Below are 27,663 nucleotides of genomic sequence, written 5' to 3' on the forward strand. Positions count from 1 at the left end.
GGCCTTGCTTACTTGTTAGCATACGAGAATATTGACCGCCTTGGGCCTCACTTGGGGAAAAGTATGGAATTCATACTTTGAGTGTTTAAATGTATAAGTAATTGGCACTAAGTTTAAGGCAGTCCAAAATGTTTATTCAAATGAAAGCATAATTTAAGTTAGTAGAAATGTACTCAGGGTCCTAATGAATGAATATACTGACCCAATCCCTGTTGGTATCCTAGCCTTTGACTCTCTTCAGATTGCCTAACAATACCTGAAGAATAGGCTGGATTTTAGGCTAATGCACTTATTTTGAATGGTGTGTGTTGATTTTATATATCTATATAGATGTAGATATATAGTTATAGATATAATTTCAAACTTAAAAGCTGTAAGATTAGTACAAAGAACTCTTGTATATGCTTTACCTAGATTCACCAATTATTAATATTTAGCTTTATTTGCTTTGGCATTCACTGTCTCTCCATATACACATGTTTTTTTCTCCTGAACCCCTTAAGGGTAAGGAGACCTTGTGCCCTTTTCCCTGTAAATAGTGATTACTTCCTAAGTGAAACAACATTTTCTTACCAAACCACAGCACAGTGGTCTAAGACAAATTTAACAATGATACTGTTGACTGATCTACTGTCCATATTCAAATTTTGCCACTTATTCCAGTAACATCCTTAATGGCTAATTTTTTCAGCCCAGGAACCTGTCTACAATCATGCGTTGCACTTAGTTCTCGTGTCACTTTGGTCTAAATATGAAATAACTCTTCAGCCTCTTTGTTCTTCATATTATTGAGAGTTTGTGAAGAGTATAGGCTGGTTGTTGTGTAGAATGATCCTCGGTCTGGGTTTGTCCTCTGTTTCCTCATGGTTGTTTCATGTTATGTGCTTTTGATGGGGTTCCACAGAGGTGACGGTGTGTCTTTCTGTGCATCCTTACAGGAGCCACCTAATGGTCATCTGTCTCATTAGTATCTTGGTTAAGGTGGTGCCCACGAAGTTTCTCCACTGTCAAGTTATTTGTCCCTTTGTAGTTAATAAGTAATTTATGGAGAGATATTTTGAGACTCAAAGTATTCTGTTCTTCATCAAACATTTGAATTACATATCTGGTTCATAGAACCGGTAATTCAGGTGGATTTATTTGATGGAGAAGGTGAAGTGATTCTTAATGCTTATTTTCCACTAGTATTTTTACAAGCCATTCTTCTCTCTCCCAAAGGAAAAAAAAAATCCTAAAATATAAGCAGCAGAGGTGTGCAGAACAGTTCATTAAGAAGTTAAAAGGCAACCGTTGGAGGATATATATTCCAGGAGCCCTGAGAGTAACAAACATATTTTGAGAATGTGAACAGTATGGGCAAGCATGCTTTATGGTGAACCAGGGAAGGAGGATAAGAATCCCCTGATCCGTATATAGCGACCAACTTGTAGACTTTTCCTTCCCTGTCTAGTCAACTTTGTTTATTTCTCAATAGTTTTAGAAGTACAGCCCTTTGGCCACACAGACCTTTAATCTAATAACCAGATCATGAACTACAGAGCCTGATTATGCTTTGAAAGATGTGATATATATATAACAACCTAAAGTTAAAGTTGCTTCTAATGATTCTAGCCTAGCAGAATAGCCCCCAAGAGAAAAGTAAAATCTTGGCTTCCATCTAGCCAGGTGAAAAGCCATAGGCATCCCGAGAAATGAAACTTGAAGTTGAAACGTAAGAAATGTAGGAAGTTACAGGTCATTCTGGGGGAAAAAAAAAATGATCTTATCCAGCACAGTAAAAAGCAGCCAGAGGCTGAATCATTCTTTCCTGTTCCCTTCCCCCAGTTTAAAACCATAGTTTCTTTAGGTTGAAAGTCCAGGGGTTGAAGCAGAAATCTTTAGGAGTTCTTAGGAAATGACAGGTGAGCAGGTGAATAACCTCAGGTAGCACCTATTCTGCTGTAAAACACACCAGGGAAAATGCTCCTGAATTTCTGATGCATTTAAATCTAGGTCAGTCTAACATTTTTTAAAGAACTATATTCAAATTAAGGCTCCAGCTGATGTTACCCAGTCGCCTCCCCCATTAAGCCATCCCCAGTTCTCCCAATGGCATATTGTTCAAGATATGGTGTCTTCCATGAGCATGTTTCTTGTGGATACAGGGGCAAGACATATCAGTTAGGATTTTGTTGGTCACAATAGATAGAAAACTTGGTCCAAACTGGCTAAAGCAAATATATATATATATTGGTTGATGTAACTGAAAAGTGCAAAGACAAGGGCCAGCCCAGGTCTGGTTTACTCCAGAGGCCCATGGTGTGTATTCTTTGGAGCCACCTTCCTAGGACTCTGTGCCTTTGTCCTCCTTCATGTTATGCTTCATGATAACCACATTGGTGACATTGCGTCTTCAGAACAGGTCCGTAGCTCTGCTTTCCCCACCAGAGTGTCCAGCCTCACTCTGCTTGGGCTGCCTTAGGTCAGGTTCTCATTCCTGTGCCAATGAGTAGGACCCAGAGGAAGGGACCTGCTACCTGGCTGGAATGCAGCTCAAACCTGCTACCTGCTACCTGTATTGCTGGAATACAATACATGCTTGGAGCTGGGTAGGTGGCCAATCCCACCTAAACCCTATGGAAGCCTGTGCAGTTTGCCAGATAAGTTCTGCTTTCTGTTGCCCTTATGGAGCTTACAGCTTAATCAGGGAGGCAGACAAACAAATAAGCAAATGGATACAAGATATGAAGTAAAGAACAGAGCTGTGAGACTGTCAAGGGGACACAGTCCAGACAGAGAAGTGGGAAGTGACATTTGAGTTGAGATCCGAGTGGTCGAGCAGGAGTTAATCAAGAAAAGAGGTTAGGGAAAGACAAAAGGCAAGTGAGCATTTGGGGGGACATTTATCCCTTTACTTTCTCTTAGGAGAGTTGGTGTGTGATGCTCAAAATATTCAACAACTAGTATGGTACCCTAGAGAGGGCAAAATTACAAGTGGCCAAAGGAGGATGACTACAGGAAAGCACCAGCTCACCGTAGGTGGCCACAGATGAGTGGCCCACTGCTGGGGTCTGAGGCCCACAGGGCTAGGGCTGGGGCAAAGACTGTTAACCAACTAGGATGGAAGTAGTAGATAAGTATATAAATAACTGGTATGGCTTGTACCTGCTGGTGCTGGATTTCAAGCCTGAGTGTACCCCGTTCTTCTGGGCCTTCTTTCCACTATTTACTGACCACCAAACCTTCCCTATGCGATATTCAATAAACGTTGACTAAACATATAGATGACTATATTGATAGCATGGGAAAATTATCTACATTCATGCCTGATTGATAATTGATAGAAGATTTCGCCGCAGAGCAAATTAGCAAATACTTCCCTAGATTCCACAGAGCATCTCAGACATTGATTTTCAACTAGAGGCTTCTGGGATTTGAATCAGCATCTGCCTAAGGTTTGCAAGTTGAGGGGAATCTCAGCCTGGAGACACATGTTGATTCCACAGTGGAGTGTTGGAAGCCCGCACAGAGTAATAAACTTACAGTTGTGTTTTGTTTGAACCACTTAATACTTATTAACTTAATGGGCACGTTAAAAAAAAATCATGAGATGAAGCACTAACATCTTGATTCCTGTCTTTCCTTGAAGGGGGAGAAAATTTGGGCCTGCATATCAGCATGGAGGTTTGTCTGCAGCCAGTAGAGGCTGCCTCTTTAGATGGTATGCTCTAATTTGCCTTTCTTCCACCTTTCTCACTTTTTTCATATTTGTTACATACTTGCCCTTGGGTACTGGGTCTGAAAATAGCAAGATTTAAGCTTTCTGTTAGGAAACCATCGCAAGGTAAAAAGAGTACGATGATCCTTGGCATCACCCTTCTGGCCTTTTCCACTGTTTTAACCCCAGCAGCAGAAGCATAAACTTTCCAGCTGTGTGAAGGACTCAGAACTGAGTCAGAGCAGTCCCCAAACCAACTGAAGTTAGTCTGTTAGCTTTGTGCAGGCTCAAAGCTTTAAATAATCATTTCCAGTTGTACCTTCTTGTCATTTCCCTTTAGTGTACAGTTCCCACTTCCAAATTCTTCTCTTACACCCTGAGAGCCTGGCCCAGACCTAACCTAGGAGGCTCCACTTGGGTGAGTAATTGTCATTAGCCTCCTTTTAGCTTCTTAAGCATCTCTCCTGTTTAGGGCTGAAGTCTAGTTCTATATGATTTCAAGTAAAAACTCCCATCCGCAAGTCACTGATCCATTCATCCAACCTTACCTATTTATTTAGCAAAATGGGAATCATATTGACAAAATCATTATCCTTAAGCAATGTGGAGCCTAGTAGGGAAATTAAAATGTCAACATGCAATTGTCATACTCTGGGACAAGGGCCTATCAGGTAGAGTTGCAGATAAAATACAGGACACCTGGTTAAACTTGGCATGGTTTATTTGTTAAATCTGATAACCCTACCACCGGGGAAAGTGTTGGGTGCAAGGGAACACACGTGAGGAGGACCAGGGAAGTCTTCCTAGAAGCACTGCCTTTGAGGCCAACACGAGAGGGGTTAAGTCAGAAGAGGTGGAGGATAGGGGAGGGCTCTGTGAAGACAGAGAATAGCATGTGTGAAGGCCTTGACTTGAGAGCCGCCCCAGGAAATTCAGAGGCCTGAGGTTCAGGATGTGGGAATGTGGAGGGTGGAGGAGTATGTCAGGGGAGCGGAGACTGGAGACGCGATGAAGTCCTGCCATGGAATGTGGACTGGATCCTAAGTACAACAGGCCAGCCATTGTAGGACTTGAAGCGGCAGAGTGACGTAAGATACGCATTTGAGAAAAATCCTTCTGGCTGGAGTGTAGTGACTGATTAGAAGAGGAAGTCTGGAGACAGGAGAAGGCAGAGCGGTGCTTGCTGCAGTAACGATAGTGGGTGATGGCGGTGGCTGTGAGGAAGAGAGAGGAATGGATGAGCTACTTAGAGGATGGATGGGTAGATGTGGGAGATGAGGGAAGAGAAAGGTCGTGTATGAAGATGGTTCCACTCAGTGGAACAGGAGAGGTAGGGAGAAGTGGGTACTGCAGTGCCATTTGCCTGTTTGCCTCAGACTGGCTCCCTGCCTTTCCACTGCTCTGCTCCGTGTCACAGGGCTGATCCTGCAAACCCCATCGCCCAGACTTCCTCGCCAACTCTTTTCCAGGTAGGTTCAGCCAATGGAAAGCATTGGCCGGGGGTTGGAGGGCAGGGGGATGGGAGAAGCCAACGTATTTTTCCCTCGCCCTCTGCTCTCTGTTCGGGCAGCTGCAGCAGGACTGGTGGCCGCTTTGCTCTGAGTCTCTGCCCCACCAGGAAGCCACTCCCTCTGTGCTTCCAGCTCCTGCCTGGCAGCTGTGGCAACACCACTTCCTTCTTTGCCCCCCAGCCCAGCAGTGGGGTGGGTGTGGTTTCCTCTGCTGTGACTCTCTGGGATGTCTCACCATCCCATTTGGCCTTTTAGCTTTTTCATCACCATACGAAATTTGTCGTATTGAACTGCCTGTCACGGGCTGTTTTTCTGAGTGGACATTCAGTAATACGGACGTGTTGGATTTGAGGTGCCTTATGAGACATTTAAATAGAGACGTTTAACAGGAAGTCGTATATAGATTGAAAGGTGCAGAGAGTGGTCTTAGATGGAGACAGACTTAGCTGGTAATGGAAACTAGGGGAGAGGATGAGGTCCTTCAGGGAGATGGCATAGAGGATGAAGAGCAGAGAGCCTAATACAGAGCCCTGAGAAATACCCCAAGGAAGATCAGCTCAGCAAGAGACTGGGAGGGTGCTGAGAGACAGAAAACTGTCAGGAGGGTTGGGTGGCGCAGAAACCAAGGGAGGAGATTTTCAAGACAGAGACATTTGTTTATAAGATGTAACTTACAAGATATAAGATATAACATATCTTATATAAGTTATATCTTATAACAAGTTATAAGATATAACTCGGCTTGGCGGTCACATAGATAAGGATTGAGAAGTAGTCCCCTGGACTTGTCAATGGAGAAATCATCGGGGGCTTCAAGAAGATCAGTTTCATGAGAGTAGTGGGGCAGAAACCAGATCGCAGTGTAGATGGGAGGGGAGCAATGGGGGGGCAAGTCAAGAAATTGATGGCAAAGGGAAAGAAGGGAGGGGTGGATAGAAGGACAGGAGAATAGAATGGAGGAGGGCATTTCCTTGTGGCTCTTTAACTCTGGCTGGGAGGAGCCAACAGAGAAGGAGAGTGTGAAGATGTAGGGAGAGAGGATGGCATCCCGAGCCCAAGGAGGACTGGCCGCTGTCTTCAGCTCCCACCAGCTGGACGTTCCCTTTCTCTAGCTTTACACGTAGGCTGTGGAAGTTGCCCCTTGCCTCCTTGGATCAGCTGCCCTTGATTCGTTCATCATTTTCTTATTTCTCAGCACATCTGGGTCATACATTATGTGAAGACAAACAAATCACTACTGATGGTTAAATTTCTTGAAAAATCCCCCAGGCAGGTACCATTTTGGAGAACTACATATTGTTTCTCAAAAAGCCGAAGTAGGGGCTTCCCTGGTGGCGCAGTGGTTGAGAGTCCGCCTGCCGATGCAGGGGACACGGGTTCGTGCCCCAGTCCGGGAAGATCCCACATGCTGCAGAGCGGCTGGGCCCGTGAGCCATGGCCGCTAAGCCTGCGCGTCCGGAGCCTGTGCTCCGTAGCAGGAGGGGCCACAACAGTGAGAGGCCCGCGTACCACAAAAAAAAAAAAAAAAAAAAGCCGAATTAGCCCATTTTTCCTCTCTCATTGGGAGAGATTGCTGTTTCTTGGAGAATCCGATGAAGAGGGTGACTCGCACTTAGGAATAATTTTGCTTGAAAAGTGCAAAAGGTGAGGTGGTTTGGCTGTGAGGGGCCTCTGAGGCCTGAGAGATGACAGACTCACAGCTCCCATTTCCCTCTGACCCTGGGCTATGAGCTCATCAAATGAGATGGTAAATAAAGTCACTGACATGGTTTAAATGATAATTTTGTTCTCTTTTTCATTCAGAGCAAATTTAATGGAATTTGTATACAACATATGGATGAAATATCCATACGATGGGGCTTGACTATATCCTCATAATTCCCCTTTCCTTTTCTATATCTGGCCCCTTTAGCTCTGCAGACTTAGCCCACACCATCAATCCACCCAGTCGGTCCGCTGAGCATCTCTTCCTCCTTCGCATCTGGTCGTTGTCGTCACCTTGCTCTCCACTACCGCCTCCTGCAGTAGCTGTTAGGTCCAGGGAGGTTGGTTCACGGTGAGCAAGTAACTGTCAACTCCATGGACAGGTGGAAGTGACTTGGCAGCCGGAATGAGCCCACCCTGAGTTAATTATACCAGTGAGGATCAAGGAGAATGGGGATGCAGCTGGTCTGCAGAGCCCCGGCAGTTCTGAGACACATGCTCCTGGATCCACACGTTGCTCCATATCCAGCCTTGCCTTTCTGTGTTCTCTCTTGATTCCATCCAGGTTTCTGCTCTCCTTGTCCCTTTGGGGAGGGAGGTCAGTACCAGCCCAGGTGTAGTCCCCAAATGCTTCCTGCTTCCAGTCCCTGCGTAGGCTTGTATATCCACTTGCTTGGGTTGCTCTGGCATTCATGATAACAAGTTGAGTGGTTTCTGCCCTAGGCTATCTTTTCTGGCATCCTTCCTTGCTGAAATGTCAGAGGAGACCATTGAGAGGGCGTGACCACCAGTTGACCTGAGAGCTGGACCCGGGCAATCAGACTCCTCACCCCCTCCCCTGACCTTGGAATGTGCATTCTGCCCACCATTCCCACAGTGGAAACCATTTTCAAGAACGCAGCCTTGAGAGAGTAATGTGTTATTGAGACCATGTGGACAGTATATGTGACTGAACCCTGTTAAGGTCTCTGTGTAAACTCAAGATTCTGGGGGGTGGGTGCTGAGATCTATTCGTCTTTCAGCTGACCAAGGCAAACCTTGTAAGCAGGTTCCCTTGCTTGTTAAAACTGCCACTAACTAGTCTAGAGTGGGCTGCCTCTTTCTTCAGTCTCTCGTTGCCCTCTGTGTATAGGGGCCAGTTTTCACACCAGCAGATAATCTTAATCATTTGTTTTCTTCCAAGTATGTACAAATCAAATAATGCTTTTGTGATGAAAATTATACAACATTATACAGAAAACCAAACATATACTTTCTATTACATCTTTGATGTACTAGTTAGTGTTAAATTGACATGTTTTTTCACCCGTGTTCTTTGGACTGTTTTTTTCGTTCATGTCTGTTTTTCTTCAGATGACTTTCTAGTAATTTATACAAATATGTGAATCTGGATAAACTAATATATTTTACTCTCAATTTCAGGTTGCATCCTTTGCTCTCCAACAATCACTGGAGTGCTGTTTTCAATATGTCCACCCAGGGATTCAAAATAACAAAAATCCTTTTGAAAAATAATGTCATAGGTTGAGTGGTTTATAAATTATAGCATACGCTTATGCTCTTAATTCTTCCTCAAAACCCTGCTTATCATGGCTGGAATTGCTGCTACACCTGTGGGGTCAGCTGGGGGCTGGCTGTAGCCGGGCCAGGGGCCTGACTGGGCCACTTGCCTCTTATGCCCCAGCTAGTAACTGGGGCTTGTGCTCATGGGGGTAGCAGGGCTCCAAGAGGGAGAGTAGAAGCATTGTGGGACCTAGCTCTGAACTGGCACACCATCGTTTCTGCTGCCATCTATTGGCCATGGCAAGTCACCTAACTTCAAGGGTGGGGAAATCAACTCTCCCTCTTGATAGGATAAGTTGGAATGTCACATTGCAAAGAGTGAGGACACAAGGAGTCAACCTGGAGCCAATTTTTGCAATTTGGGATGACGCTTGGTGCCTTCCTCAAGGAGGTCGTCCAAAACCATTTTTCAAACATCCCAGGTTCCTATAAATCTCCACCTCTGGTTTGGCGGCCCCTAAAAATTCCCTGTCAGTTTTGGTGAGGGGACACTTGGTGACAGTGTTGTCTTTTGAAATGAGTAGTTCTGTTATCGACATTACATTGCTCCCCATACATTATTTGTAAGGTTTCCCTGTTTGTATGTGCAAAATATTTCTGTGTATATTTTGAGAAATAAATTGTACAGGCCTCTTTTATTCTTTCACACACCCTAGAGATGTTATAGAGGCAGTAAAAGTGTCCAAATTTTTGAGAAATTAGAACAATCAAGAGTTACCTGTATGGAATGCTGTTAGCGATGGCAATTCCCGCTACAGTACCTTTCATCTGAGACACTTAGGGTGTGTTAACAGATTAAAAGAGTAAAAGACGCTGATGGAGAGAATTTTCATTATCTTGTGCTCTGAAAACGTGGATTTTCATTGGTTTGAATGGGCCTGAAAATGCATTTTTATTACTAGGGGCATAGAAGCCTCTAGCAGTATTCTTAATAAAGCAAGGTGAGTAAACAATCATCTGATGAGGGTAAATGTACCACACTCCATTTTAAGAAAAATACAATATAAAAGTCTTACCATGGAAGAAAATCTTTATATGATCTTTTTTGTTACATCTTTATTAGAGTATAATTGCTTTACAATGGTGTGTTAGTTTCTGCTTTATAACAAAGTGAATCAGTTATACATATACATATGTTCCCATATCTTTTCCCTCTTGCGTCTCCCTCCCTCCCACCCTCCCTATCACACCCCTCTAGGTGGTCACAAAGCACGGAGCTGATCTCCCTGTGCTATGCAGCTGCTTCCTACTAGCTATCTACCTTACATTTAGTAGTGTATATATGTCCATGCCTCTCTCTCGCTTTGTCACAGCTTACCCTTCCCCTTCCCCATATCCTCAAGTCCATTCTCTATTAGGTCTGTGTCTTTATTCCTGTCTTGCCCATAGGTTCTTCATGACACTTTTTTTTCTTAAATTCCATATATACATGTTAGCATACGGTATTTGTCTTTCTCTTTCTGACTTACTTCACTCTGTATGACAGATTCTAGGTGCATTCACCTCACTACAAATATCTCAATTTCATTTCTTTTTATGGCTGAGTAATATTCCATTGTATATATGTGCCACATCTTTTTTATCCATTCATCCGATGATGGACACTTAGGTTGCTTCCATGTCCTGGCTATTGTAAATAGAACTGCAATGAACATTTTGGTACATGATTCTTTTTGAATTATGGTTTTCTCAGGATATATGCCAAGTAGTGGGATTGCTGGGTCTGGGAAAACTGGACAGTTACATGTAAAAGTATGAAATTAGAACACTCCCTAACACCATACACAAAAATAAACTCAAAATGGATTAAAGACCTAAATGTAAGGCCAGACACTATCAAACTCTTAGAGGAAAACATAGGCAGAACACTCTATGATATAAATCACAGCAAGATCCTTTTTGACCCACCTCCTAGAGAAATGGAAATAAGAATAAACAAATGGGACCTAATGAAACTTCAAAGCTTTTGCACAGCAAAGGAAACCATAAACAAGGCCAAAAGACAATCCTCAGAATGGGAGAAAATATTTGCAAATGAAGCATCTGTGGCCTTTTTAGAACCTAAGCTTCTAGGGCACAGAGAACTTCATCTTGACGTAGGACTGAGCAAATGCATGGAGAGGTTCTCAAAAATAGGCATTAAATTCTAAGTCCAGAAGGGGCCTTGAGATGCCCTCTCTCTACTCCTTGGTAGAACTGTTTTAGCCAGCCCAAGAAAAGATTTTTTTCTTTAAATCTCAAAACTCAGAGATTCCACACTAAGAACTTACTTCTCATATTGCCTTGTGGTCTGCTGTGGGCATCTGTCAAATGGTGTAAACTCTGCGTGGGAACCCTCCAGGCCCACGGTTTGGGCTGCTGTGGTGCCATGCTGTGCTCAGGGGCCTTCTTCTTTGGAGGTCTGGGCTCCAGAGAGCCTTGGTCATGTTCTTTTATGGAACCTTGGGTGCTTGACCACTCTGACCCTCAGTCTCATTTGCAGGTTCTGGGGAGGATTAAATGAGCTCATGTGATGTCCAAGTGACTGAGACAGAGTAGGCTCGGGATGAATCTTTGCTTCATTTTAATTAGCTACGGAGAAGAGGATGACCCTAGGGATGAGCTACTTGGACTCCAGCTTGGTGCCTCTCCAACTTTAATATGGGTATGCCTCTCCTGTGGATCTTGTTAAATGCAGGCTGGTATTCAGTAGTTCTGGGTGGGGCCTGGATTCTGTGCTTGTAACAAGCTCCTAGGTGACGGTGACGCTGAGAGCAAGGGTCCAGCTCCTGCCTTTCCCCCTTCTTTCTGGAAGAGCAGGACGTTGGCTCTCCAGTGGGAGAAAACATCCGCAACGTGACTACTAGTAACCAGCTTCCCTCACAGGCAAGGGACCTGTACCACTGCTCCCAACCATTTTGTCTGAGGCGCAGCAAGCCAAAACCTCCAAAGAGGAGGTTTATTCACAAGGCAGCCAAGCGAGGAAGTGACGTGAGAATAGGTCTCAAATCCGCCTCCCCAAAGGGGGTTGGGGTACCTATGGGATAAAGAATAAAGAAGCAGCGCAGTATGAGGCATAGGGAGCATGAGGAAAGGTGATTGGAAAGAGGTGTGCTCATCATTATTCTGAGCTGGCGTAACTAGGCTACAGGGCTCAGCACATTCTCAGGCTGGAGTTTTCGGCCCTCTGATGGCAGAAGGTGGTTCTCTCCAGTCTTAACCAGATCAGCCTAACTAGACACAGCTGATTCCAAGTTCCTGGACAATACCGGGGCAAACATCTTATTGCTTATGCTACATGTTACTTGGAGGACGTGCAAGTGTTCAAGCTACCTTGATGAGTGAAGACAGGATTTGACTAATCATTACACATGGTTTCACCTCCAGGCCAACAGAAGAGACCTGTAGGCTGAGTCTGGCTCCTGGCACCTGGAATTGGAGGCAGATGGTTTAAAAACGGGCTCTTCCACCCTCTGTGTGATCTTGGGTAGATAGACTATTGAATCTTCCTGTGTCTATTTCTCCACCAGCAGCATGGGGACACTCAGAGTCCCTCTCTTTGGGGCTGTTATGGGGGTTCAGTGAGATATAGATGCATGCACAGGCACATGGGAGACACCCAGTGTATGTTACCTTCGTGCTTATCTTTATTAGGAGACCAGTATTGTTAGAAGATTTCTGGTTTGGACAACAAATTAGATAGGTGGTCATTACCCCTGTGTGTCACTGAAAGGGGGACATCTGTAGTGTTAAGTTTAAGTGGATTTTTCTCTTGCTCACCATTGGTAGGTTAAAAATCAACCATAGTTTAGTTTGCTTCATGTTTATGTCAGTATAGCCTTTTGTCCTCTGGAGTTCAATTTCCTTCTCTTCCTCTCCCTCCTCCCTTCCAACAGTGCCTAATACATAGTAAGTACAATATGCCTCAAGGTGTTTCTAAGCTCTCAGTCACACAATCAATAGAAGCCTCTCCAATATAGACTAGCTGCTCTCTGCACTGAATCCCCTATTACCTTCCTTCTTGGTTTATTGCCTCATTTTGCTCGATTATTTCTATAAATAGCTTAAGATGTAGCACAGGAGGTAAATTTTTCAAATTTCTTTCTGTACAAAATATCTTATTCAGCCTCCGCTTATGACTGATAGTTTCGCTGGATACAAAACCCTAGGGTGAAAATTATGTGCTGGAAAAACGTTGGCGGTATCTTTCTAATGCCTTCCAGCATCCATGGTGCTGATGACAACTATGATAAAGTCAGATTTTAACTTTTTTTTTTTTAGGTGAACAGTATTTTTCTCTCTGGAATGGATGTATCCTCTCAGTATTTTATTCTATTTTATTTTATTTTTTCAGTATTTTAAAACTTCACAATGAAGGGTGCCTAGGTATGAGTCTGTTTTTGTTCATCTTGCTCAAAACTTGAGTAACTATTTTAAATCTGAGGCCTGATGTCTACTTTCAGCTGTGGGGAATTTTCTTGCCCTTTGACAGCTTCCCTCCATTTTTTGTCTGCGTCTGGAGTTTCTAATAGTAACATGTTGGATCTCCCAGATGCAGCCTCTCTAACATATTTCTATCATATTTTCCATTGTGTCTTTCTTTTTTATATACTGAGAAATTTTTAAATTCCTACTGAATTTATTTCAGCAACCATATTTTCATTTCCAGGAGACCTCTCTTGCTTTCTGACCATTCTCTTTTTAATTAACACCCTAGTCTTATTTTATAGTTGCTAGCTCTTTTTAAACCTCTCTCAGGATACTAATTAGGGTTTTTTTCTTAAATTATTTTGTACCCTAAATTGTCTCTAGTCCTACTAGGATATGTTTTCACTCTTTTTCCCCCTCTCTCATGTTGTAAGCTTTTACTCAAGTATCAGGCAAATGACAGTTATTTTCTATTTAAGAATGAGCGCAGAAAGCTCCCTGAAGTCAACGATTGATTGGTTTCTTATGCAGGAAGAAGCGGGGAGTAACTGTAATAGGATCCCCCCGCCAACACTCTTTTCTAGGGTGTAAAAACTCACATTAACTGCCCTAGTTCTCCCCAGTTTCATTGTTTTCAAAATGAAATCATCTCATTTCAGGAGCGTGAGGGCGCGGCTGGGAGTCCACTCCTCTAAACACAACCCTTCAATGAGCTCCCCTATTTCAGTCACACTTTTAACTAACTCCACCCTCTCTCCTACATGCACATCTGAGCATGGGAATATTTCTGCAGGTGGAGTCAGAATCCTCCTCAGTTGCAGGTGGTCCCTGTGCATATTCTAGGTGATGCTTTTCCTCTGTTCTACTGCTTCAGTTTCACTCTCTTCCACTTGTCTCCGTCTTTCAAAACTATGTTGAAATCTCTTGATTGTTGTGGGCTTATATACTTAAACACTTTGATACCATCATTGTAGTGTATTGTCAAAACAGAGAAGAGCTGCAAGGGTTCTCAGTGCATTCTGAATCTGCTATTCTGTGGTCCCAGTGTTTAAACTTCTTGGTCTTCCCCAGTGTCTATCACTGGTTTTAGAAATACAATCTCCTGGTCTCCTTGTGAAGGAAATGAATACAACACATCTAAAGTGACAAGGAATGGGGGTTAGATGCTCTGGGGTCTTGTTGTACTCTGCTACTTACCAATAAACCACTTACATACTACAAATTGGAGATGCTCATTTACAAAACGAAAGGGGGTAACTCGAACTATAGATTTCTCCTACTCTAACATTTCATAATTTTCTAAGTTCTTTTCTTAAAATTTCTCTATATTATCATTAATTTTAATTAAAAAAATAAAAATTTCTCTTTTGAAAATCAAATAGTAATTTCCATAATCCTACAATAATGGGGTAATTAGTTCTGAAACCTGTCACGTTTCATGCTTCATACGAAAAGAAAATCATATTGAATAATTTTAAAATATTAAACATGGACTTTGTAGCACAAAGACAAGGTCCCCCCAAATGGTGTTCCCTTATTTACTAGAAATGTTCAGCTCTGCTTTAAAGTTGAAATAAAATAAATATATTATTTTTGAGGTGCAAAAATTTCTTATGAAAATCAATTTTTCTTTTCCGTCCATACAAACAAAAGTATGGAATGACATTAGAGGTCAGGTTTATTTGGTAATGTAATGTAGCTTCTTGATATTTTTTATTTTCGGAAAGGAGAATATCAATATCAAAACTTTTTTCAACTTTTATTTAAAATGAGGCCCTATTTTCCTCTTATAAAAAGAGAGTTCAACTAGAACTGTCAATTTTCTCATCTGTAAAACAAGAGCACTGAATCAGCTGACTATATTCATTCAGAACTCAATTTCTTTACCTTATGATCACTAAGGTTCTCCCTAAATCTAATATACTAAGGTTCTAAGGAAAGGAAAATATATTATTACCGACATGTTTTGATTTTTATTTCTTAGAGTTCAAATGTCCACCATTCACCTTGGTCTAAGCTTAAGGAACCATTCAACGGGATACAATGCAGATGGAAGGAGAAAACAGAACCCTCACACAAGCTGTGCAGGTTTTCAATCAGGCTTCCATTTGAAAAATAATCTTCTCTATAGCTTTAAAGTGATACCTTTGTGCCGGCAATGCTTCTTGTTTCAAACTGATTTTCTCTGGCTCTTCCTGAACACTTTCTGAGGAATCATCGACCTCTTTGATTTCTGAGGAGGAAGGACTCTCTACTGTCACAGTCACAGGAAATTCAGGTGGACCTGAGTGTCTCAAGAAGAAGATAGGAAACCACAGAGTTGTTACACTAAAGTGCAAAGAAAGAAGACAAGATTGTACAAAAGATAACACAAGCCAGATACCAAATATCCAAATATTAGAGGACGTTTAACAAAAGTGATCTGAGGTATCATTATTTATAAATGTCTCTCACTGCTCCTTAGTCTAAAACAGGCAATGACTAAGTAAAATTACAGCAACTTATTTATGCTATGGTCTACTGTACAGACCTCTGTTGTACATGGTTAGGATTAGTAATGGGAATTGCCCATATTATTTTATGAAGTTTCTTTCGCAGAAGCCAAGTGAAGATCCAAGGTAAACATTTTTTCTCAGATCAACTTTATACTGCAAATGAAAAATTTACTTTTCACCATCAGACAAAAACAGTCTGGAAGAAAATGTAGTTTTTCAGAGGAAAATACATCAGTAAAGGGACTGATGAATAAGCAGAAAGTCAACATATCTAAGCCGTGAATAATAGACGTTAGAATTTTTAAAAATAAATAACATACACATACACAACTAAAACTGACCCATCAAAAATTTCATCTTCTCATCACCCTTAAGCCAAAACTAGGGTAACAGTAATACAATTCTCCCGTCAAGCTTCACTGCCACTGCAATGTTGTTCCATAGGACATTTCCAGACATTTAAAACCTGGCCTGGCCACAACCCCATAAAAGTCTACAGATCATAAAGAAGTGCGCTGGGATTATATAACCACGCAGAAGACAAGTCACTAGGACATCATTTTGACAACAAACAGCAAACCCTGCAGCAAGGGAAATTCTAGCAGGAGAACGAGGCGCACACCCCTCCCTCTGGGCATGCAAGGGCAGGACTGACACCCAAGATGCTCTTCTCTGAATCTCAGCAGTGGTGCCTTTCACAGAGCAACTATGCAGTCTCCCAAAACCATTGCGGGGCTTCCCTGGTGGCGCAGTGGTTGGGAATCCGCCTGCTAGTGCAGGGGACACGGATTCGTGCCCTGGTCCGGGGGGATCCCACATGCCGCGGAGTTGCTGGGCCCGTGCGCCACAGCTGCTGAGCCTGAGCTCTAGGGCTTTCGGGCCACAGCTACTGAAGCCCGCGTGCCTGGAGCCCGTGTTCCGCGGCAGGAGGCCACGGCAGTGAGAAGCCTGCACGCAGCAACGAAGACCCAACGCAGCCATAAATAAATTAATTAATTTTTTAAAAAGTCAAATTAATATGGGATTTGTTACTCTTCTAAATAATAAAGAACACTGACAAGAAATATCACAGTGCTGATTGCTATTATCATCTTTTCACTTTCCATTATAGTTGTTTATATTATTTTCATGGGATTTCACTGAAGTTATCAAGGTTTTTTAATAGTCAAATTAAAAAACAAAATCCCTTGAAATGCCTACAAAGAAAAATGAGTCAGAACATGAAAAATGTTTTAGACAAGTTGACAACATACATTCTTTGCTCATTTCTCTTTTTGAGACAAGTTCCATCTTATTCACAGCCACATGTACAAACACTGAATAAAATACAACTCCATCACTCTATGGTGATCAAAAAGAAAAGACAAGCTGGTTCCAGAAAATTCCTCTATTTATTCCTAGTATCTTGTTGCATCTGGCAAAAAAAGCATTTTGAAATATTCTCTAAATTTTGTATTTTATTTTATAATAATTTGCTTGTTTATCTCAATCTAAATATTAAAAATGCATGAGTAACATTTGGCTTTTGACTATCCCTATCTATTTCCTTTGCCTCCTATGCTGATCTTTTAGGATATACTGCACATACCACTCTCATACTCCCCAGAATCTACAGCCTCATACACATGCAAAATAGCTTGTGGGGATGTGTTAACATACACTTGGTTGAGGCAGGAAGGCTGTAGAATACATAGTTTTTACACCTCAACATTTTAAGTGTTTTTGGAAAGTAACCCTAGTTTGAGTGCAAGTTCCATCGATTTATTAAATGCATTTCAGGTATACCTAGGTATGTCCAGTAAAATGGTAAGGCTATATTACTGGGACTACTTACAAGAGCAAGTGAAAAGAAATCAGTGAAAGAATGTATTAAAACCAAGAGTCACATATAATAGGTCAATCAAATAGAATGGGGATCCCAGAAACATATCGACACATATAAGGACAACTGACTTTTCAACAGAGGTGCAAAGCCAATTTAGAGGAGAAAGGATAGTCTTCTTGACAAATGGTGCTGGAAGCATGTAGTACACGGATATTGTGCCTAGATAGCCATATGCAAAAGTATGAACTTTGATCCCTACTTCATACCATATAAAGAATTAACTAAATATAGATCAAAACATAAATCTCTAAAACTTGGACAAAATTTTTTGACCTTGGCTTAAGCAAAGATTTCCTAGAGATGACATCAAAAACAAGATCCATAAAAGAAAAAAAGTGATAAATTGGGTTTCATCATTGGAAGCCATTATTAATAAAAGAAAAGCCACAGGTTGGAAGAAAATATTTACAAGTTATATACCTGAAAAGACTTGTGTCTATAACACATATAGAACTCTCAAATTAGAAACTCTCAGTAATTAGAAAATTTAAAAAAATTAACAACATGGGTAAAAATATTTAAAAAGAGATACTGCCAAGGAGGTGTATGGATGCAAATAAGCACATGAAGTTCCTCAATGTAATCCATTATTAGGTAAATGATAATTAAAGCCGCAGGAGATACCACTACACAACTATTGAATGGCTAAAATTAGAAAAGTCCAACCACACCAAGTATTGGTGAGGCAGTGTAGGAACTGGAAGTCTTTTACACTGCTAGTGGGAAGGAAAATGGTACAGTCACTTCAGAAAACAGTTTGGCTGTTTCTTTATAAGTTGAACATACACCGACCGTATGATCCAACCTTTCTGCACCTAGATATTTATGCAAGAAGAATGAAAGCATATGTTCATACAAAGACTTGTACATGGATCATCATAGCATGTTTATTTTTAATAGACAGAATTGTAACAACCTCAAGCACCCATCAACAGGCGAATGAATAAACATACTGTGGTATACTCATACAGTGAAACACTACTAAGCAAAACGAAGTAATAAACTATTGATACCCACAGAAATATGAATTGCTCTCAAAATAATTACGTTGGGTGAAAGAAGCCAGACAAAAGAGTCCTCACTGTGTGAATCCATTTATATAAATTTCTAGAAAGATGCAAACACATCTATAACTATAGAAAGCATATCAGTGGTCACCTGGGTATGTGGAGGGGTTGAATGTGAGGGGAAAAGAAGGGGCTTTATGAATGAGGCATAAAAACACTTGCAAGTGATGGATATGTTCCTTTTCTTGATTGTGTTGGCAGTTCTATGGGTATATGCATATTTCAGAACTTAAGTTGTGTTCTTTAAGTATGTGCAGTTTACTGTGTGTCAGTTATATTTTAAGAGAGACGTTATTAAAAGGCTAAGAACAGACGTTTGTCTCAACAAATAAATGTAGCAAAGAACAGAAAAGTCAAGTACAGTATGATATCTGTCCGTTGAATTTTATTTCCCTCAAAAAATATATCCCAGTTCTTAAAAGAGATGGGATTCAATAAAAGGTAAAAAAACCCAGCAAAGCCATCAGCAGGGTGAGCTCCAGCCAATTTTCAATTGTGAGACACTAGGTAGACGGTGCAGACATGCTAGGATGTTTGTTCTTCCTGCCCAATATTTTAGAGAGGATATTAAACACCCCCATTAAATGCCTGCAAGTGATGGCCAGAGAGGAGTTTGGAGAATGATGGCTGTGATCTTTAATATGGTTGTGCCTTTGTAAAGAGTCTCACTCAGAATTTCCAGGGTAATTTTGGAGTCAACTTTTTTTTGTTTTTTGGATGATATATATGTCTAACTCACCTCAAGAATATATCCACGTACACTTAAAGTTAGGCACCAACTGGTGCAAATTTCTGTGGTAATTTCCTGACCTAACCTTTTAGTTTCTTTTTGTTCCTTGATTGTAGTTAAGCTTCATCTTGCCTCAGGGCCGTTGTATTTGCTGTTCCCATGTTTTGGAAATATTATTTCCAGAAAATTTTTCCATAAGTGATTCCTTTCTATTCTTTGGCATTCATCTCTTAAAGATATTTTTTCCTTGATTGTCCTGCTAGCCTAACTTAGTCCCAATTTATCAGATTACCTTACTTCTTTCACAGAAAAATAATAAAAACAAATATTATCTTTGGTGTCTCTTTGTATTTAGATGAACTTCTTCCAGAAGAACTGAAGCCCCACAGTGACAGAGGTTGTTACCTTTCTTATCCCTTATTCTGTGTCTTAGAACTGTGTCTGGCATGTAGTAATCACTCAAGGTCTGTTGATTGTGTAAAGAATATATGAGTAGATGAACAGATTTGGAGTTATTTGAGGTCGCTCTTAATGATGGCTGGTGTTGGTGATTAAATTAAAATTGTAGGTTTTAGAGTTGGAAGTGATGTTGCTGAGCCTCACAGCTACGGCAAAACTCTGCTTACTGTAGCATCCCTGACAGAAGATCAAGTCTGAGCTTGAATAACTGTATATGAAAGACCCTAACCAGGGCACCCTCCTAGCTTTCTTCCAGCAGATCACAACCTTCCATGGGAGTTTGCTCCCTATTATTCAGCTGTAATTAGGAGAAAATGGTTTGATTTACCCAGAACCATCTTCTCTCAGTCTCCTTGTTTTAGTTCCTAGAGAATAGACAGGACAAAGTTTCCTCTAAATTACATCCTTTGGGTTTGCATTCCTTCTTGTAACAAAATAAGCACCGTGCTATGGCAAAATTCCCCTTGACTGTCTGCCACTTGTTGCTACATTCCTTGTTAGTGTTTAGAAATAATTTGTCTTAATGTTCCACATTATAATTGATGGAATACAGAAATAAAAGAGATCTCGGGGTTATGTCAGAAGCAATCAGACAGATATTTTAACTTACCCTTTTAATGTATTTCATGCTAACACTGTGAGGAATTGAGCAGTATAGTCACCACGTTATTGCCATTGCTGAAAAAATGTATTCATGGTGAAATTTATGTTAACTTTGAAAGCTTTAGCTCATGGAGGAATTGTAAGCTACATCTTAGAGCTCTGAGCATTTCTCAAAAAGTTGTGATACCAAACACCTCTGCCTTTTCTTGTATTTCTGTTATGTTCAACTACTTCACAAAATGCATTCGTCATATTCCTGAAATAATGATGGGCTTAGTTGAGATTCTTTTGGGTCCTAAGTGACCAACATGTGTGCATAATAGTGTCGAGTTACACAGAGCCTGGATGTTTGGCTACAGACTGAAAGCCTCATGGAGTCGTTTTTTCACATCTGTTCACAAGTGTGTATGAATGGGAGAAAACCAAAGTTCTCGTTTGCTCGAACAAGGGGAGCCACACTCCTTTTACTTTTGCTGTGACAAACAAGTAAAGACGTGTAAAATATCTGAAAAGAGCCTCTTAGGATTTGGTAGAACAAGCCTCTTAGGGGTTGGTAGAACGCTTAAGTGGGATGTAGAGAATATACAAGAAAAAGAAAAGCAAGTGAGTACTGCTGGCAAACATTTTCAAGGACAGCTAACAAAATAATAATAGTAGTAACAACAAGAGTAAGATTGATTTTAAAAGACTGAAGAGTGGCATGGATTCCTAACCACTCTACATGTATTAACTCCAGGCCACAGCTCTGTAAAATGGGTGAGGTTATTAACCCCTTGTTTTTCAAAGAGGAAGTGAAACACAAAGAAGTAACACTCCTGAAGTCCCACCACTAATAAGTGGTGGAGCTGGGGAAAAAAGATACAGGCAAATTAATTTTAGAGTTAGTGCTCTTAACCAGTAGGTTATGTACCACAGGTAATATTTGCACATTTTGAAATCACTTTACAAATACTATTTTTACCCCTAAAGTACACAGGGAATACCCAGGGAAATTGGCATTATAATTATTTTTATATCTTTGAAATAATCTGTTAACTTTTGGCAGTTCAGTATCCTTCCCCAACTTCTTAAAAATTCAGCCGACAATCCAAAAAATAAGGGCTAGTGAAAATAAATGTCTTGTAAATCCAGTTCAAGAGAGCCACTAAAAACTAAGGCCCCCAAGGATGTAAAAGAGAAAGCAAGGGCTTCCCTGGTGTCGCGGTCATTGGGGGGTCCACCTGCCAATGCAGGGGACGCGGGTTCATGCCCCGGTCCGGGAGGATCCCACGTGCCGCGGAGCGGCTGGGTCGTGAGCCATGGCCGCTGGGCCTGCACGTCTGGAGCCTGTGCTCCGCAATGGGAGAGGCCGCAGCGGTGGGAGGCCCGCGTACCGCAAAAAAAAAAAAAAAGAGAGAAAGCAAAAGAAGAGACAAGAAGCCCAAACCCTATGATTAAGCTCCACGTTGTTAGGTAAAGGGGCATTTAATTAATGCTTCTTTAATACCTTGTGCACAGAGGCATGGCTCTACAGAAGCCAAGGAGTCTCCCTTTCATCACTGATTCATGGTATGCTTCTGGCAGGGTCACTTCCTTCTTTGAGGCTCAAAGCTTTTCATCAGTACAGTGAGGGAATTGGAACAAGGTTAGCTCTCACTACCCAGCTCTCATGTTCTCTGTGAGTCTAGGTTAATGCCGAATGTCTTTAACATGACAGATTATTTTTTTCTTAACCATTTCTCTTCTCCTGATTTTTACGAAATTTCTAATTCATAGTAGAATAGTAGAAAAGAAAAAATACCACACTGAAAAGTAACTGATACACTAACTTTCCATTCTCATTTCACTGCCAATTCAGCCAAAAGCCTTCTGTAGAATTCTGATGCAGACCATGAACACACACTGTAAGTGTTCCAAAGTCTTTTCCATATTTCGTAGTCCTGTGATTTCCATTGGCAGAACTATCTTGGACTGTCATCTGAAAAATCTATCAAAAAGAAATTAGTAATAGGAACTCATATCAAAGGTATTGGAGAAAGAAATCCTTGAACTTATCTTACTGTGTGAACCTTCACCCATGTACAAAATCAACAAGAAAGGTTAAACTTTAAAGGCAACATATTCCCATGAATAGAAGGGAGAACATAACACAAATAATATACAATGCTAATATTATGTACATACACATATATACAAGTGGTCTTGAAATATATTCCCAGATATTAATTGGATTAAAGTTTGGGGCAATAAAGCATTTTTTCTCATAGAGAACATTATTCTTTAAGGCACATATAGAGACACATATCTGCCCTGCTGGCCTCTCACAGTTTTAGTTGATTCCAGTCATGTCCCCAGTTCATTTCCCCACATATTTATTCTTGGATTAATGATTTTTTTTTTTTTTTGCGGTACGCGGGCCTCTCACTGTTGCGGCCTCTCCCGTTGCGGAGCACAGGCTCCGGACGCACAGGCCCAGCGGCCATGGCTCACGGGCCCACCCACTCCGCGGCATGTGGGATCTTCCCGGACCGGGGCACGAACCCGTGTCCCCGGCATCGGCAGGCGGACTCTCAACCACTGAGCCACCAGGGAAGCCCGGATTAATGATTTTTGAACAGGTGTTCATCTCTTTAGAAATAACTGTGCCATGACCGCAGAGCACTCAGATTTCATTTTGGCATTTGGTGCCATATCATGGGGAAAGTGACGAGTTGCATGACAGGAGAGGTATAAGGTGAACCTTAGAGTAAGTAAGACTTTATGCATAGTTCTTAATCCCAAAAGGAAAAGTGAAGGATAGCAGCGAAAGTCATTGGAATAAAGGACCTCTCAGATGAATCAGCATTAGGATAATTCATTGGTTACTGACTGTCCAGTCGGTTTAGGTTATAAAGTATTCCTGAGTGACTGCATCACTTTATGAAAGTATCTACCTAACTATAGCTTTCTTTTGCTGAAATTAGTTTATATGGCAATAATATGCATAGAGAATGGCAATTGTGAAATCCTGTCTTCCGCAAATTGAAGACACTCGTTAAGGTACAAGTTTCCCCAAGACTGCAAATGATTTATCCATAATATACTAACTAAGACTGTGTCTTACCGTTCTTGTTTGTTAAAGGAGATAACAAGGCTAACTTTGAGTAGAGTAATAGCAGGATACTTAGAAAATACTTTCAGGTTAAGTTTTGTAAACAAAGTTCAGTGTTTACCCACCAAAAGCAAATCAGCTCATTTAGTGTTGCAGGAAATGCCTTCATACTTTTTCATTGCCACTAAAGGAATTTAAAACACCTGTTGGATACATTCCCTCCTAGAATGCCGTTTGTACACTTATTCCTAATAGGACCTGTTATTTTAAATGCAAACTCATAAGGCTCAGAATTGATACTCAGTATTTTTAGTGATCACATGGTTTAGGGTTCTCAGATTTGGGCTCAGACTTGCATTTCAATCATTGCAATCTGGCCTTGTTAAATGATTTCCTTGCAACCAGGAAAAATTGTTTATCTGAATCTAAAGTCCAATTAAAGAAATGTGATAGTGGTGATAGTGGTTGATGAAGCAGACTAGCATAGCAGCTAGGGCAATTATAGACAAGTTACATTTAACCTCTCTGTGCCTCAGTGTCTTCGTCTGAAACTGAGTTTCTTCATCAAGGGTGATAAATACTGGTACCAATCTGACAGAGTTATTTTAAGAAATGAAGGAGTTCACAAATTTCCTAAAGGCTAATGTTTGGCTTGTTGTTACTAAATGCTGGTAATTATTAGTAAAACAATATCCCTCTATTATTTATTATATCAAAATAATAATGATAAGGGCCTGTTATTTTAGTAGTTCTATTGTTTGGTCACATAGTTTAGACTAACTCATATTGTTTAAATGTGAAACCAAGAAGAAAAACAGTTTTGTTTTGTTTTTTTAACCTGGTCAAGGAACCCAAATCACCTAATTCAGAAATGTTTCTAACTTGGCATCTGCTTTTAATCTGTCACAGACAGAGAAAGTTTATTATGTCAGAAAGTGACAGCCTTGTATTTGTGTAGCATGAAAAGAAGATACATGCTAGATAAGATATATACCCCTTATCATAGTCATGCCACATATAGTGCAAAACTATTCCTGCTGGGTTCAAACATTGTGATCCAGAGCCTGCCATTGCCTATTATCAGGAGCAGGAAAGCATTAAGAATCGTATGTGTTTGCCCTTAAGTTGGTCTGCAACACAGATACTGTCAATCAGCGTCTGATAGTACCCTCCCCGTGGACAACCTTCTGTGCTCTTCTAAGCATGCTCAGATGGAGTCGACCATCAGTGCGGTGGGAGTTCACTTCGCTTCAAGTGTGTCCAAGTTGAAGGGTGAAATTAACAAATACTAACCAAATTTGTGGCTGTCCAAACTAGGAAAATAGTTAAAGAATCAGGACATGAAGAATCAGGCAGGGCTTCCCTGGTGGCACAGTGGTTGAGAGTCTGCCTGCCGATGCAGGGGACACGGGTTTGTGCCCTGGTCCGGGAGGATCCCACGTGCCGCGGAGCGGCTGGGCCCGTGAGCCATGGCCCGTGAGCCATGGCCGCTGGCCCTGCGCATCCGGAGCCTGTGCTCCGCAACGGGAGAGGTCACAACAGTGAGAGGCCCGCGTACCACAGAAAAAAAAAAAAAGAATCAGGCAAATACTCATTTGGCGTCAACCCAATAAAAAAGCTTCTTGGTGAGAAAAAAGTTGCCAAAGATGAAAGCCCAGAATAGTGCTACTTCAGCCTAACCACAGTGTCAAAGCAAATAACACACATACACACAAACGCAAAAGGAAGCTCTCTTCACACTAATGTCCCAAAGTCCTTTATGGGTCTTCAAATTGAGCAGATTAGGTAGGTTGATGGTTGTCATTTATGGACTGGGTCCACCTAACAAGACTCATTACTAACAGAATATCTCTGTTTTGTCATTTAATAGACATCCCAAACTTAACATACCTTGCAATCAAATACACACATAGTCACTCATGCTTTTCCTGTAGACTTTCCAAAACAGAAAAGGGCAGCTCCATTCTTCCTGGTGCTCAGTTACAAAATGTGATTCATCTTTGACTTTTTTCTTTCTCTCTCTTTTCACATCCAGTACACAAGCACAATGTGTCAGCCCTATCTTTGAGATAGAACCAGAATTTGACAGTTTCTCGATTTTTCCACTATTACCACTCAGGATTAAGATTTCGTTGTCTATCATCTTAATTATTATCCCTCTGAACTGTATCCTTAACACAGTGGTCGGAGAACCCTTTGAGAATCTAAGTCAGAAGAATTATGTGACTTCAGTGTCTTCCCCTTCATCATAGTTGAAGCTGAAGTTCTTAAAATGCTGGAAAGTTGCTACATGATTACCCTCCACATTATATATTTGATCTCATCTCTTCCACCTCTACTCCTTGCTCACTCTTTTCCAAACACCTTATACTCTTTAGTCCTTGATGTTCAACAAGTATAGTAGGCAGACATTTTCACTGGCTGTTCCCTTTACCTGAATTGCTGTTCTCTTTACTATCTACAGTACTCATCCACTCACTTTTTTAGGTCTTTTCTCAAATATCACCGTCTCCATTATGAGGCCTTGCTTGGATTCCCTGTAATAACCTGCAGCCCCACTAATACACCCTACCTCCTTAGAAGCCTCCCTTCTGCTGTAGAATCTGTTGAATGAATGAATGGAGTGAGCTATGTCTAGTTTCCAAAAAAATAAACATCAACCATAAACACTTGTTGAGAGACGGGTTCAGGGTATAAAGAATAAAAGAAGTGTAAATTCAGGCCTTACCATTCACCATCCATTCCCTCAGGGTTCTACTATGGTGTATCTTTGAATAAAAAGCACAATTTGATAAGACTAATTAATAGCTTAAATTCTTTAGAATCCCAAACCTTTTATAGTAGAAATGTGATAAAAATTGTGTCAGAGATTCTCCACAAAATGTTAGCAAATTGAAGCCAAAAAAGTATAAAAACAATTATATATCATGACCAAACGGGATTTGTGTCAGGTATGTAAGGCTGGTTCAACATTTGAAAATTAATTAATATAATCCATCCAAGACAAAAAAGGAAAAAAAAACATATAAATTCATGCGGAAGAAGCATTTGACAAAATCCAGCGTGCACTCATGAGAAAAACTCTCAGTAAACTAGGAATAAAGAGAGACTTTCTTAACTTGATAAATACAATCTACAAAAAAAACAATAGCTAACATCAAACTTACTGGAGAGAAACTCAATGCTTTCCCATTAAGATTAAGCACAAGGCAAGGATGTCCTCCTTTATTATAACTTTTCAATATTGTGCTGCAAGTCCTTGCTAATGCATTAAGGCAAGAAAAGGAAATAAAAGGTGTACAGATTGAGAAGGAAGACATAAAGCTGTCTTTGTTCACAGGTGACATGATCATCTATGTAGAAAATCTTAAGGAGTTGACCCAAAACTCCTGTAACTAATAAGTGATTATAGCAAGGTTGAAGGATCCAAGGTTAATATACAAAAGGCAATTGCTTTCCTATATACCAATAATGAACAAGTGTAATAGGTTAAAAAAAACCCAGACTATTTACAAAAGCACTGTCAAAAAGGTAATACTTCAGTGTAAATCTAATAAAATAAGTACAACCTCTATAGGAGGAAAACTACAAAACCATGATGAATGAAGTCAAAGAATAACTAAATAAATGGAGAGATATTGCATGTTCATGAATAGGAAGACTCGGTATTATCAAAATGTCAGTTCTTTCTGACTTAATCTGTAGAAATTCAGTGCAATCTCAATCAAAATCCCAGCAAGTTATTTTATGGATATTGGCAAACTGATTCTAAAGTCCATATGAAGAGACAAGAGACCCAGAATAGCTGTCATCTCATTGAAGAAGGACAAAGTTGAAGGAATGACACTACCCAGCTTGAAGACTTATTATGAAGGTGCAGTAATCAAGACAGGGTGGTACTGGTGAAAGAACAAATAGATCAATGGAACAGAATAAAGAGCCCCAAAATAGACCCACATAAATATAGTCAACTGATCTTTGGCAAAAGAACAAAGGCAATACATGGAGCAAATATAGTCTTTTCATCAAATAGTGCTGAAACAACTGGATGTCCATCATAAAACAAACAAACAAACACAGACTTTATATCCTTCATAAAAATTAACTCAGAATGAACCACAGACCTAAATGTAAAACACAAAACTGTAAAACTCCCAGAAGATAACATAGGAGAAAACCTAGATGACCTTGGGTATGGCAATAACTTTTAAAATATAACACCAAAGACACAATCCATGAAAGAAAGAATTGATAAGCTCGACTTCATTAAAATAGAAAATTTCTGCTCTGTGAAAATCACTGTCAAGATAATGAAAAGACAAGCCACAGAGTGGAAGAAAATATTTGTAAAAGATGCATCTTGTTAGGATAAAGTGGCAACTTTCAAGCTTCTTACATGTGCAACTGGTGTAATTTATTTTGGTATGTAGTGTGAGGTACAGACTTTAGTTTTAAATGGGTGTGCGGTTTTC

The 27,663-nt window shown here is 40.7% G+C and overlaps 1 pseudogene; it reads left to right on the plus strand.

The window, feature by feature from the left end:
• Nucleotides 1–27,663, plus strand: part of LOC101275801 (centrosomal protein of 78 kDa-like) — a 57,401-nt pseudogene that overhangs the window by 20,013 nt on the left and 9,725 nt on the right.

Source organism: Orcinus orca, chromosome 8, assembly GCF_937001465.1.
Source record: "Orcinus orca chromosome 8, mOrcOrc1.1, whole genome shotgun sequence".
Classification (NCBI taxonomy): domain Eukaryota; kingdom Metazoa; phylum Chordata; class Mammalia; order Artiodactyla; family Delphinidae; genus Orcinus; species Orcinus orca.